Below are 15,303 nucleotides of genomic sequence, written 5' to 3'. Positions count from 1 at the left end.
GTATAGTCAACACACATACGCCATTTTCCATTAGATTTTTTGACGAGTACAACATTGGAGAGCCAGGTAGTGTATTTGGCCTCGGAAATAAACTTTGCCTCTAGGAGGTCTTTTACAGCTTTTTCTGCAGCCTCTGATTTCTCTGGAGACTGCTTCCTACGACGCTGGGCTACAGTGCTAACTCCGGGATCCACCGTAAGCTGGTGACAGGCGACGTTGGGGTCAATTTCGGGCATGTCAGCTGCGCTTCAGGCGAACAGGTCAGCGTTTTCCCTGAGGCAGGCGACCAGCTGGTTCTTGACAAGTTCGGGGAGATCCTTGCCAATCTTGATGTTCTTCGAGGGGTCGTTGCCGAACGGGGCCAGCTCGAATTCACCATCAGGAACAGGTCGAAGAAGTTTCGCGTTGAGCGGATCCTTCTTCTCCCGTTTTTGCTCCTTCAGGTCCTCCTTGGTGAACCTGGGGTCAAGTTCGACCAAGTTAGCGTCCAGGGTACTCGCAGCAGCTTTCCCTTTGTCCTCAGTAGGTTTGCTGGGTTGGGAAACCGAGTTCTGGGTTTTGTTGGCTTGGGGGAAACATCTTCTTGCAGCTTCGATGTCTCCGCTGAGTGAGGCGAAGATGCCGTCTTTCGCATGGTATTTCAACTTCAGATGAGCGGTTGAACATGTGGCCCCTAGCTGGGCGAGCCCAGTTCTCCCTATAATGCAATTGTAGAGAGACTGACAGTCGATCACCAGGAATGGGATCTTTATTGTCTTTTTGGCCTCTCCTTCGCCGAAGGTGACCAGTAGCTCCACGTACCCCCATGGTTGAGTGGATGAGCCGTTGAAGCCATAGAGTTCATCCCCAACGTAGGGAGAAAGGTTTTTCTCCGTCAGTTGGAGAGTTCTGAACAGGCTGGTGTACATGATGTCGCATGAGGCCCCTGTGTCTATCAAGATTCATCCGACATCTGCATTGGCCATCGATGCTCGCACGAGCAAAGGGATGGCAGAATTTGAAGCTCCACCAGGCAGTTCGGAGTCATAGAAAGCCAAGGGTGGCCTTCCCCCTCGGATGGATGGGGCCATGGTGTTGACGTCCATGAGCTCCTGGAACTTCCTCTTCATGCTGCCCATGGAAATGTTCAGCGTCCCTCCAGTGATGATGTTGGCGGTCGGAAACTGTTCCCAGGTGCATGAATAGGGGGTGATTTCCACGTTGTCTGGGAAATCACCTAGATGTTCCACGGACATGGCGATGGTTCGGCCAAGTTCAGAACTGTCACAGACGAGATCGACAGCTTTCCTTTCTGATTCTGGATTTTTCACGTATTGTTTGAGTCGACCCTTTTGGATGAGGAGTTCGATGGCGTCCTTCAGATGGATGCAGTCGTCGGTTGTGTGTCCGTGGCACTTGTGGAACCGACAGTATTTTGTTTTGTCGACTCTCTTCCTCTCTTGAGTTGGAGCCTTTGGCGGCTTAATGCCGACTTCTGTTAGATCGGCTACAGCGATCTCAGAGAGGATTTTCTCCCTTGACATAGCCAGTGGAGTGTACTCGGTGAAGTGACCGTTTGGTCTCTTGCTTTCGCGAGCAGTTTTGCCTTCCTTCTTTTTCTCATGGAAGGGCTTTTTGGAGGATTCAGCAGCAAGTTCCTCCTTCCTGACCTTGTTGAGGTTGTCCGCGTACAAAGCCTCTTCGTAGGCGATGTAGATCTTGGCGATCGCTAGGAACTCGTTGAGAGTCCTTGGACGATCCAGGAGGATAGCTTTCTTGACGTCCGTTTCGTCGCGTAGGCCTTTGGCAATGAGGTATAGCTTCATTGTCTCATTTGCGCCCCGGACCTGGACGGCTTCTTTGTTGAACCTCTCGATGTAGTCTCGGAGAGGTTCGCTTCTTCCTTGGACGATGGCTTCGAGGGAAGCCACCGTTTTTGGTTGCGTCCTTGACGCGGTGAAGTGGGTGGTGAACTCGTTGCAGAGGTCGCTCCAAGAGTCGATGGAGTTTCTCCTCAAGTTCTTGAACCACGTAACGACTCCTCGCCTCAGAGTAGTGACGAAGAGCTTGCATTTAACGGCGCCCCGGACCGATCGGTAAGTGAGAACTGCCTCGATGTTCTCAATGTGCTCGTCCGGATCGGTAGTTCTGTCGTACGAGTCCATTTGCGGCGGCTTTTCCAGTCCGCGAGGGATAGGAGCTTCCCGGATACGCCGTGTGAACGGTGTTTTATCTTGGTTTTTCGGGTGTCAAACATTGATTAAGTTTGAACCTTTTTAACATTTGATATCTCATTTTTTCTTGGGAAGGGAAAAATAAGAAGAAAAAAAACCCTTGAGAATCGAGGTCTGGGAGTTGTTTTCGTTACGGGAAGGTGTTAGGCACCCATAACGACTATAGTATCCTATAGGAACCGTCTTTACTTTCTACGCGCGTTCTTTATTTTTAAATGCTATTTGAAAGTGTCATTTACACCTAAAGGTTTGCTAGGTTAAGAATTGGAGGGAGAAGAAGGTGTTTGAATTTTTGTTTTATTGGACTTGGAGAAGTTTTGACTTCTTGCCTACATACCCTTTTAAGGGATCAAACTCCATGTAGTTCTCTTCCAAAAAAATGTTTTTGTTTTTGTTGGTTGATTTTAATTTTGAAAATGGAATTTTGAAGAATAAGAGAGAGAGGCCTCAAGGGCATAAGATTTGGAAAATGTGAGGTGGAATTAGTTATTTTGCAAAAAGGTCTAAGTATGATTAAAAATTCATTAAGGTTTTTGTTTAATAAAATAAAGGGAAAATTCAATGGGATTTTGATCCCAAGGTTTCTTTGGACAATTATTTGAGTGAAGTTGTTCATGTTTTTTTTTTTTTGGAAAAGAGAATGTTTCTAAGTATCGTGATTCCTAAGCATACATCTAAAGCATACATTCCCTAAACATTCATCTAAAGTATCCATGTGATGTGTGTGCATGTGTCGGTGCTCGTGTCGGTGTACATCATTAGAGTCCATTGTCCTTTACATATGCCCTAGTTTACATGCTACGGTCTTGCAAGAATTTAAAAGTATAATGAAAATTACAAAATCCCTAAGTTTTTACATGCCAAGTCTTGGCAAAATTTAAAGGGGCAAGAAACAAAAGCTAAGAATATGGGATGGGGGATGAGATGCTTATGGATGTATGAAACATGAAGTAGAGGGTTAGTAGCATAAGGCAAAGAGTGGTAGAAAATATAAGCAAAAGAAATACTAGACACAATTGCAATATTAACAAGCAAGAAGCAAAAAAAAACTTAATCAAAAAGGTAGTAAAATATGCCTAATATGCACCATAATATCAAAGCAAGATCATGTCCCATAATCCTCATGTTATGACAAGCTTTTCAAAAGGTTTATTTCAGCCACAACATGAAAATTACAAAGCAATATCAAGCTCTAAAAAATTATGACTCATTATAAGCCTATTTCACAATTTATTCACATACTAAAGTATTCACATAACTTGTAAAACAAGAAACTCACCAATCAAACCTCAAAACAGTAAAGAATAGCACCAAATCAGAGGCATACACATTGTAAATTCACATATCAAGGATCAATAGATCATAGTGAGATTTTAGGATCAAGAACATGCAAAAAAATTCACAAAAAATTAACAAAAAGTAACACAAAAATCACAAGAAAATTACACATATATTTTTATCAATTTTAACATGCCAAAATATCACAAGAAACAAGTTTTAAGTGTCAAACTAATTGCAAGGAAGTTCACAAAATTTTAGAAGTTTTTAACAAGATTTTTATCAAGAAATGAAAAAGAATTGAATCAACAAGGAACAAATTATTTTCATGTATTTTTTATCAAGATTAACATGTAAAACACATCAAAATTTATTGAAAATAACAAGAAAACATTGAACAAATTTTTTAGGAATTTTATAGCACAAAAACAAGCATGCAGGGGTTCAATCAGCAAGAAAACAAGTGTACATAGCAAAAAAACAAAGGAAAACGAAAAAAGAAGCCCAGGCCCAAAGGAGAAAGATCCAGACAGATTGGGGAACAACAGGGACCGTAGGATTGATCCAGATGGATCAATCCTAGAGCCAACGGCCAGGATGGAAAGGGAATGGACCGGTTGAACAAACCGGTTCAGGTCCTTATATAAATGCCTAAAGGCCGGTCCAATTCATTCTCCTCTTCTCTTTCTCTCTCTAACTTCTCCTAGTGAGAGAAGCTCTCACCTCTCTCCTCACCGGTGTTCTTCCCTTCGCCGGTTTCTGGAAAGAAACGGCTGGGGAAGATGAAAATTCATCGGAATCTTCATCGTCACCGCCGTGAATTCCAGATTCCGGCAACACTTCAAACAACTTCGATTTGCCTGGATCTAAACCCTAATCCACTTGTTTTTTCACACTGATTACGAATATGAACTCAGTTTTACAAAATAAACGGTGAATCTTCGTAGATCTACATTTTAGGGTTCGGTTTTAACATTTTCTAATCTTTTTCAAAGTTCTTCGAAAGAACAAGTCTTAGAACTTGTTGATCTGCTTCGATGCACCGTTTATTTGTTCTTACGAACTCTCATTGAGCTTTTGCGATGAAAACGAAGGAGTTTTGAGAGATTACCTGAGTTTGATTTGGAGATTCGAACAAGAATTCTTCGGAGAACTTCAGATTCCTCTGGTAAGCGCTTTTGATTCTGCAAACCGAAAATAAATCGGTGTTAGTTCTCTTCTTCTTCTTCTCCAGTTGAATTCAACTTCAATTTCTTCTTCTTCTCTGGCTCACACGCGTCCTTGCGATCGTGCTTGAGTTTGTTACACTTTGTAACAAACTCGCATTCGAATTGCAAGTGATTACGTGACCTTTTGCTGGATTAACAACTCGATGATGATGAATTTCTGACAGTTTCTGTGAATTTCAATCGGTTATGTTGAATCTGAGGCTTCGATTGATGAATTTTTGTAGAAAATTGAGTTGGTTAGGGTTTGGTGATGATGAATATTGATGAAGTTCTTGATGAACTTCAACAACGTTCTTCAATTCTGTTGAGCTTTTGATCTAACCGTAAAGAGAGAGAAAACTCTGATTTGTTTCTTGTGATTTGATGAGTTGGCCAAATCTGACTGGAATTGTGATGATTGGATCCTTTTATAGCTTGACATGTGTATTTGATAGCCAATGGATTGCTGCCATGTGTTCCTAGACTTGAGAAATTCGGCCTTGCTGAGTTTCTTGCCATAGGGGCCTTTCTGCAATTTTTGGAACTTTGGGACCCTTCTGCAATTATTAAAACTAAAGGACTGGACTGCAAAATAAACACTAAAGGACTAAAATTCAATCAATCAAAAATTGAAGGACTAAGAAAAAATAACAAAAAGGACTAAAAATAAAAATAAAAGAAAAATAGGGACCAAAATGAAAATAATAACAAAATTTGTTAAAATTGGTAATTTGAAAATAACGTAAAGTGAAACCAAAAATAAAATCAACAAAAGGACTAAAATGAACCAACTACCAAATGAGGTACTTTAAAGTAACCTCTCTCTGTCAAAATTTTATGTGAAATGACCAAAATGCCCCTGGGGACTAAACTGACCCAAAATGACTTAAATGCAATTTTTGAAATGGATTTTAACATAGAATTGGAACAAAGGTTTATACCAACCAATTGAAAAGACTCAGAGACAATTTTCAGAGATTTTAATGAGTTTGAATGCAGGAAATGACTAAAATGCCCTTTTTCATGAATTTTTGCAAATAACATTGAAATAAGATGCAGAGAAATATGCAATTGATCAGAGACAATTTCAAATGACTTGATATGCAAGAAAAACATTTTGGATGGCTTGATATGCAAGAAAACCACAGTCAAAATCACAGTTGAAAATATTTTCAAAACAAAGACAGTAAAACATGCAGCTAAAACATAGTAAAATATCAGGGTAAACAATATCAAATTGGCAATTACTCAATAGTAATAGACACATATCTGAGATGGAAAAATATTTTGAGCAAGTATTTTTAGGTCCAAAATTAGGGTATAACAGCTGCCCCTATTTTAGTTTCTTTGTCCGGAGGGTCAAGAGACGAAGTCTTTGATTTGACGGGACGAAGATACTTAAATATTAACATTTGCACTGTTTTTGGACATAAAAATACGCTCTCACATTTTCAAAAACATGAATGCCATGCAGCATTTTGATTATGAATGCAAGACAAACAACTGGAGTCTACAAAGCATGTCATACCACTGGGGATCTTGGTAGACATCGACAGGGTAGACAAACCAGAGGACAAAAGGTAGGTACAAGCTGTTCTTTGGATCGAACTAGCCACTTGACCATGTAATACAAACAGAAGGTGAGTACAAGCTGTTCTTTGGATTGAACTCGCTGCTTGACGGGGAATAGAAATACAGGACAGGTACAAGCTGTTCTTTGGATCGAACTTGTCACTTGACCGGAAACATAGACATATAGGTAGATACAAGCTGTTCTTTGGATCGAACTTGCTACTTGATCGAAAACACAAGCAGATAGACAGGTACAAACTGTTCTTTGGATCGAACTTACTGTTTGGCCTGGAGACATAGACAAAAGGCTGATACAAGCTGTTCTTTGGATCAAACTTGCTGCTTGATCACTATCACAACCTATAGGCAGGTGCAAACTATTCTTTGGATCGAACTTGTCGTTTGACCGATAGCAAAACATAAGCCGGGTACAAACTGTTCTTTGGATCGAACTTGTCGTTTGACCGGAAACACAGGCATATAAGCAGGTACAAGCTGTTCTTTGGATCGAACTAGCCACTTGACCAATAACAAGACATATAGCAAGATACATTGGAGGTTTGATTTAACAAGATACAAATTGAGGGTAGACTGACATTGACTTAATTTGAAGATAGATATGACCATTATTGTTGGCCCAAAAGCAAATTGAGAGTGGATTAGCATTGATTTGAATTGAATTGAAAGTTGACATTGAAAGAGACATTGGAAGTTGAAAATAGTCAGAGACATAGACATAGACATGGTGTTGAATTGAGAGTTTAACAGAGACATAGATGTAGACATAGGCATAGACATAGACATTGGATTGAGAGTTGAAATTGAATTGAATTGGAAGTTGAGATTGAGTTAAATTGAAATTGAGATTGGAAATGCAACATGTATGTATGGTATAACAATATTATCAAATATATGAGCACATAAAATGCATGATTATGCATGTATGAATGCTTGGAAATGCATGATTGGTTTATGATTTGGCAGAGAAGTTTCGCAGAGACAGACAAAACATTGGAAGATTGGGCACGCGGTGGCTCGTGCTATAACATATACACACCAGAATCCTCTTTGGAGAGACCGTCGTTGAGAGACGTATCGAAGCCATGGCTGAGGGCAATATATCATATCACATACAAAACTTGTAGAAGAGGGACCTTGGAAGATTCTTTGATACAAGTCGCCATTGTTAGGCGTGTCGGTGCTGGGTAAACATTGGATGTTCGCATATGTGGTCAATGCTTTTCATTCTTTCATTTTTTCATTTTTCAATCTTCAATCCCATTTTTGCCTGAACCGCCCTTTTGGGTTTTCGATTCGCCAGGAATAAATTCTTTTCATTGCCCCATTTTTGCCTGAATTGCCTTCATAGGTTGTCAATCAGCGGGGTGCTCATTTTTGCCTAAGCCGCCCTTTCGGGTTTTCGACCTAGCGAGCCTTTCATTTTCATCTTTTCATTTTTCATTTTTCATTGTTTTTTCATTCTTGCCATTGACCACAGATCGTCCTGGGGAACCACCTGCTTGTAACATGTATTGAAATAGACATTGACACTCATTTATTCATGCATGTTTCACTGGAATGCACCCTATTGCTCATGTTTGCTTTCAAAACAGACGGAAAAGATTTTTTTCAATTTTCAAAAATGTTTGTTTCAGACGTTGACATTATCAAATAGAAAGAAAATACTTTGTATATAGTATTGAAAATAGGAAGAAAATAGAGTTTCAAACAAAAGCACAGGCTCAAATTGATGTAGAAGAGTGAGAGTCAACCAAAGGCATAACTCCACGGATTTACAAAGCTTGGAAAATGGTAATTTTATTGGTTGGTGGTACATTGAACACGATGACCGCTACATTTCATAGAAATTTTGAATTCACAAGTACAGAAGCTTCTGATGAAGACGATCATTGACAGCTGCAGATGCCCTAAGGGGTGATGGTGATTTGCCAGATATAGTTACTTGTCTTTTATTATCAATCTCATTTTTGCATGAACCGCCCTTTCGGGTTTTCGGCTCATCGAGACGCTCATTCTTGCCTGAGTTGCGTACAATCTCAGCGAGCTTTTTCATATTCATTTTTTTGTCCCTAACTTTTGCCTGGATCGCCCTTTCGGGTTTTCGATCCACCGGGAAGCGCATTTTTGCCTAGGCCGCCCTTTCGGGTTTTCGACCTACCACGCTGTTCTTTTTCACATTTTTAGACAAAGTATTTCTTGACTATATCGGCATTTACAGGGTTCGGAAGTTCAACACCATCCATGTGTGTAAGGATCAAGGCACCACCAGAGAAAGCCTTTTTGACAACATAAGGACCTTCATAGTTAGGTGTCCACTTGCCCCTTGGGTCAGGTTGCTGGCTTATCCTTCTTTTCAATACAAGTTCGCCTTCCTTGAATTCTCGAGGTCGGACTTTCTTGTCAAAGGCATTCTTCATTCGCACTTGATACAACTGTCCATGAGCCATAGCGTCCATGCGTTTCTCTTCGATCAAATTCAACTGGTCATACCGACTTTGACACCATTCAGCCTCAGTTAACTTTGCTTCCATGATCACTCGAAGAGACGGAATCTCTACTTCCAGAGGGAGAACTGCTTCCATGCCATACACCAAAGAGAAAGGTGTTGCCCCGGTTGAACTGCGCACAGTAGTACGGTAACCATGCAATGCGAAAAGTAGCATCTCATGCCAGTCTTTGTAAGTAGTGACCATCTTCTGAACAATCTTCTTGATTTTCTTGTTAGCGGCCTCAACTGCACCATTCATCTGAGGTCTATAAGGAGAAGAGTTGTGATGTTCAATCTTGAATTCTTCACATAAAGCTTGCATCATGTTATTGTTCAGATTGGAGCCATTGTCAGTAATGATTTTGTTGGGAACACCATATCGACAGATGATGTTATTCTTAATAAACTTCACTACCACTTGCTTGGTCACATTCGCATAGGAAGCAGCTTCAACCCACTTGGTGAAATAGTCAATCGCCACTAGAATGAAACGATGTCCATTGGAAGCTTTTGGCTCAATTCTTCCGATCATGTCAATGCCCCACATAGAGAAAGGCCATGGGAAAGATATAACATTGAGGGCATGTGGAGGCACATGAATCTTGTCAGCATAGATTTGACATTTGTGGCATCTTTTGGCATGTCTGTAGCAGTCACGCTCCATAGTCATCTAGTAATAGCCGGCTCTTAACAGTTTTCTTGACATAGTATGACCTGTAGCATGGGTCCCAAAGGTGTCGTCATGTACATCGTGCATCAATTTCTCGGCTTCTTGTTCATCAACACGTCTCAATAAGACCATATCATAGTTCCTCTTGTATAGGATTTCTCCGTCCAGAAGGAATCCGCTAGCCCATCTCCTCAAGGTCTTTTTATCCCTGTTGGAAGCACTAGGTGGATATTCATGATTCTGCAAGAATTGTTTGATATTATAGTACCAAGGTTTTCCATCATTCACATCTTCATCAGCCTGATCTGGCATATCTTCAATAGTAAACACATGAGCGGGTCTATCAAGACGATGTACCTTGATTACGGGCACGTCATTCCAGTGATTCACACGAAACATAGAAGACAGAGTAGCAAGGGCATCAGCCATCTGGTTTTCATCCCGAGGGATATGATGCAACTCAACCTTGGTATAGTATGTCAACAGACGTCTTGCATAGTCATGGTAAGGGATCAGCTTCTCATGATGGGTCTCCCATTCACCTTTTATCTGATTAATGACAAGCGCGGAATCACCGTAGATATCAAGATGTTTGATTCTCATGTCAATGGCTTCTTCAATGCCCAAGATGCATGTTTCATATTCAGCCACGTTGTTCGTGCATTCAAAAGTTATTCGTGCAGTGAAAGGAATGTGGTGCCCTTGTGGAGTTACAATAATGGCCTCAATCCCTTTACTATAAGCATTAACAACACCATCGAAGACTAATCCCCATTTGCTATTGGGATCTGGCCCTTCATTGATCAATGGTTCTTCACAGTCTTTTGCTTTTAGATACATAATCTCTTCATCAGGGAAATCAAACTTAATCAGCTGGTAATCATCAAGAGGTTGACAAGCAAGATGCTCAGCAAGGATACTTCCTTTGATTGCTTTCTGAGCTTTGTACACAATATCATATTCAGACAACAACATTTGCCAACGTGCAATCTTTCTAGTAACAGCAGGCTTCTCAAAGATGTACTTGATTGGATCCATTCGGGATATCAACCAAGTTGTATGATTCACCATATAATGACGTAGGCGTTTGGCGGCCCAAGCTAAATCACAACAAGTCTTTTCAAGCATTGTATACCGAGTCTCACAGTCGGTGAATTTCTTGCTTAGATAATAGATAGCATGTTCTTTCTTTCCAGTCTCGTCTTGTTGACCGAGAACACAACCCCCGGAATCATCTAACACTGACAGGTACATAATCAAAGGCCTTCCTTCCATTGGCGGGACAAGGATAGGTGGTTCCAACAAGTATTCTTTAATGCTATCAAAAGCTTCCTGGCACTCATCATTCCATACAACAGGCTGATTCTTTCTGAGCAATTTGAAAATTGGTCCACAGGTAGTAGTCATGTGAGATATAAATCTTGAAATATAATTCAGGCGTCCGAGGAAACCCCTGACTTGCTTTTCAGTTTGAGGGGCCGGCATCTCTCTGATGGCTCGGACTTTGTCAGGATCAACTTCAATGCCTCTTTGACTGACAATGAAGCCTAGCAACTTTCCAGATCTTACACCAAATGTGCATTTGTTGGGATTCAACCGCAGCTTGTACTTTCTCAATCTTTCAAACATCTTCTTCAAATACACAACATGATGCTCTTCATCACTTGATTTCACAATCATGTCATCAACATATACTTCAATTTCTTTGTGAATCATATCATGAAACAAAATAGTCATACCCCTTTGATAGGTAGCACCAGCATTTATCAAGCCGAACGACATCACTTTATAACAGAACGTTCCCCACGGAGTGATGAAGGACATCTTTTCTCTATCTTCAGGCGACATCCGTATCTGGTTATAGCTAGAGAAACCATCCATAAAAGAGAACACTTTAGGCTGAGCAGTACTGTCAACAAGTACATCAATATGAGGCAATGGGAAATTATCTTTCGGACTGGCTTTATTCAAATCTCTGTAATCAACACACATTCGAACTTTCCCATCTTTCTTTGGTACTGGTACAATGTTGGCAATCCATTCAGGATATTCAGCTGTCATAAGGAAGCCCGCATCAATTTGCTTTTGCACCTCAGCCTTAATCTTAAGAGCCATGTCTGGACGAGACCTTCTCAATTTCTGTTTGACGGGTGGGTATTCAGGTCTTGTCGGTATCCGATGTTCCATAATCTTGGGATCTAGACCCGGCATATCTTCATAGGACCATGCAAAGACATCTGGATAATCACGGAGAAGCTGAGTAATCTTCTTTTTCACTTCTGGCTCAAGTGCAGCACCAATCTTGATCTCTCGCTTGTTCTCTTCGGTACCCAGGTTGACAAGCTCAATCTCTTCCTGGTGAGGCTGAATGGCACTTCTTTCTTGCTCAAGCAATCGAGTGATCTCATGCGGTATCTCCTCATCATCTTCCTCATCTTCGGCTTCATATACTGGGAGTTTAAAATTTGGAGGAACCATAGGGTCACTGTGTTCAACGGGTTTATTATGGTTTAATCTGCATAATATGATTGGGATGATTTTAGAAAAATGTTTTTCATGCAGATTTTTTGAAATTAATAAGAAAATACAGATGTTTTGGTTTTTTCTGGCATTACCATCATTTCCAAGAAAAAGGCATTAAAAGTAAAAAGGAAACAAAGATTCGCGGGAAAGACGACAACTTTTATTGATAACGGCAATGCCGAAACAAACATGCCCTTACAAAGATATCACTTTCGCCTCGGGCAGAGCGAAAGGATTGTAATTTTGAAAACAATGAAAAGCATGAGCAACAAAACACATTACATGAAGCATGCATGACTAAAGGAACATCAATGGCCTCCCAATTCCTCACGGTGCCTCCTGGTACAACAAACGTAGGCACATAACTACTTTCAGTAGCATCTTCAGCAATAGCATTAATAAACCCAGCACTATAGAAAGTTCCTGTTGAAACGCCTGAGGTCGGGGAGAACCCAAGGCCCTCTTTACGCTTGTTCTCCAAAATCTGTATCACTTTGCCCCAGCCAGCAGCTTGCCCTTCTTGAACAGCTTTTTGGGCGTCTTTCAATGAAGCCATACTAGCACTAACTCTCCGGGGCTCTGCACCTTCAACAGTCAAGCCTTGAAATGACGTCCCTTCAGCGGACCCTGCTTCAACACAAGAGAAAGACACTTGGCTAACCAGATACGCTTCTTCACCATGTATAGTGACAAGCTTACCATTCCTCACAAACTTGAGCTTCTGGTGCAGAGTAGAAGTTACTGCCCCAGCGTCGTGAATCCACGGTCTTCCGAGGAGACAACTGTAAGAAGCATTGATGTCCATGACCTGGAAAGTGATCTGGAACGTCTCAGGACCAATGGTAATTGGCAGATCTACCTCTCCAAGAACATCCTTACGAGATCCGTCAAACGCCTTAACCAAGTAGCTGCTTCTCCCTAGAGAAAGTCCATGATGATTCAACTGGCTCAGTGTAGACTCAGGCATTACATTTAAGGACGATCCAGTGTCCACCAATACATTGGATATCATGTCAGACTTACAGTGCACGGAGATATGCAAAGCTAAATTGTGGTATTTCCCTGCTTCGGGGAGCTCATCGTCACCAAACCCCAAGTTATTGCAAGCAGTAATGTTACCCACTATTCCATCGAACTGATCCACAGAGACTTCATGATCAACATAGGCCTGTTCCAGTACCTTCATTAACACTTTCCTGTGAGCTTCTGAGCTCAGGAGCAGAGACAAGATGGATATTTTTGACGGAGTTTGCAGCAGCTGGTCTACAATCTTATAATCGCTCTTTTTAATAAGCCTCAGAATTTCGTCCAGATTAGACTCTTCAATAGACTGGCCTGATGGTCCGGCGTTCTTGTCAACAGGAGGAGCAGCTGGTGGAGTTACTGTGGCAACAGGTGTAACCACCTTCTTTTGGAACAAGGGTGGACGGACCTTTCCGCTTCTTAGAGTTGTAATTTCTTCAGCAACGTTATCAACCGTAGCTGGGGATACCAGAGGCAATTCTACCCCATTCTCAATCATAGTTGCATCATACTTGTAGGGGATTGCCTTGGTAGAGGCATAAGATACCGGGCCAGGTAACCTGATTACTAAGGGTTCAACATTCCTTGCCTGGGGCCCACTCCCAGTAGGAGAATCATGAAACACTGGTACAATCACACAAACATCACTGGTAATCAAGTGTTTATCATCCATTAGGCTCTGTATATCATCTTGCACCACACGACAACCCATGGGATTTTGAAGACATTCTGAACAAGAAGCATGATCGTGATTAAACAAAGAAGCTTGGCAAAGTTTGACATGTAGCGGCACCAAAGAAGTAGCAACATTACGGACATCTAAAGTGGGAGCTTCTCGAGGAACACGAACTTCTTCGAAAGCCTCGATCATGTTAACGGCAGCATGGTTTGGAAGTGGATTGTCAAGAACATGAGGAACACTATTTTCAAAAGTCAATCGTCCCCTGTCTATCAAATCCTTTACAACGTACTTCAGAGCATAACAACCTTCCACATCGTGGCCTTGAGCGCCCTGATGGAATTCACATGTGAGATCCTGTCGGAACCTAGGAGGCAATGGCGTAGGCGGAGGCTTGCCTGGTCTGGTGACGCAGTGGCCTTTAGCGAGTAGAGTTGAGAGCAGATCAGCATACCGCATTGGTATTGGTGGAAAATAAGTCTTGGGTCGAGGACCCTGTTGCTGCTGTTGTTGAGCAGGAGGCTGCTGTTGTACCTGCTGAGCAATGGCATTAACGGGCACTGGTGGTTAACCCGGTGGCAGAGGATATTGCTGGTAGAATGGTGGGAAGAAAGGATGTTGAGAGTACTGCATGTATTGGTAGGGCAGAGGTAACTGAGCAGCAGCTGTAGCCTGGTTACCAGATACCATCCCTACTTCGGATTCTTTCTTGTTATGGTGGCCATTACCATGCTTCTTTGGCGCGCTAGCTGAGGACTCACCCTTTTCAAGAACAATGATACCTTCTCTAACGGCCTCCTCTAGACGAGTTCCCATAGTAACCATGTCGGAGAAATTATTCGGAGCAGAGACTATCATTCTTTCAACATATTCCTTCTTCAAAGTTTTCAGGAATGTCTGTGTCAGTTCTTCCTCATCAAGCCGAGGAGAAACACGGGCAGCTGACCCTCTCCATCTCTGAGCATATTCACGGAAGGTTTCATCTGACTTCTGAGACAAAGACTTAAGAGAATCCCTATTCGGCTTCAAGCGGGTGTTAAACTCATAATGATTTTCAAAAGCAGCAGCGAGTTCTTCAAAAGTATGGATATTGTCTTTGCTCAAACCAGTGTACCAGTCTGCCGCATCTTCCATCAAGCTATCCTGGAAGCAGTGGATCATCAGCGCATCATTATCTGCATAGTTGGCCATCTTTCGGACGTACCGAATGACATGGCTATATGGACAAGAAGATCCATTGTATTTGTTAAAATCTGGCACTTTGAACTTCTTAGGAACCTCAAATCGGGATACCAGACATAGATCACGAGCCTTAGCAGAAACACCGTTCCCACGACTAGCCTTGACCTCACGGAGCTCCCCAGCTAGCTCTCTTAATTATTTTTTCATAGCTTCCATTATAGGGTCCTGTCCACGCGGAGTGTCCACATCGATTACCTGTTGCACAGTGTGCACAACAGGATCGGTAACAACAGTAGTCACTTGAGGCATAGAGATAGATGTAGAAGCGAAAGTTGTTGCGGGAATATTTCCTTGATGGGCAATACCAGAAATACTAGCTGCAGTATTGGGAGCATAGAAAGCTGAGAGTCCATAAGGGCGTCCATTGGGCATAACAAACCGAGCAT

At 41.8% G+C, this 15,303-nt stretch overlaps 1 pseudogene; it reads right to left on the bottom strand.

Moving 5' to 3' along the window:
* Nucleotides 1-941: 941 nt before the first annotated feature.
* LOC146909358 (uncharacterized) lies at nt 942-14,866 on the bottom strand (annotated as a pseudogene).
* Nucleotides 14,867-15,303: the final 437 nt, after the last annotated feature.

The sequence above is a fragment of the Medicago sativa genome, chromosome 7 (genome assembly GCF_051527215.1).
Source record: "Medicago sativa cultivar Bolivia chromosome 7, Bolivia_mono, whole genome shotgun sequence".
Classification (NCBI taxonomy): domain Eukaryota; kingdom Viridiplantae; phylum Streptophyta; class Magnoliopsida; order Fabales; family Fabaceae; genus Medicago; species Medicago sativa.
This window is presented reverse-complemented; position numbering and strand designations above follow the sequence as displayed.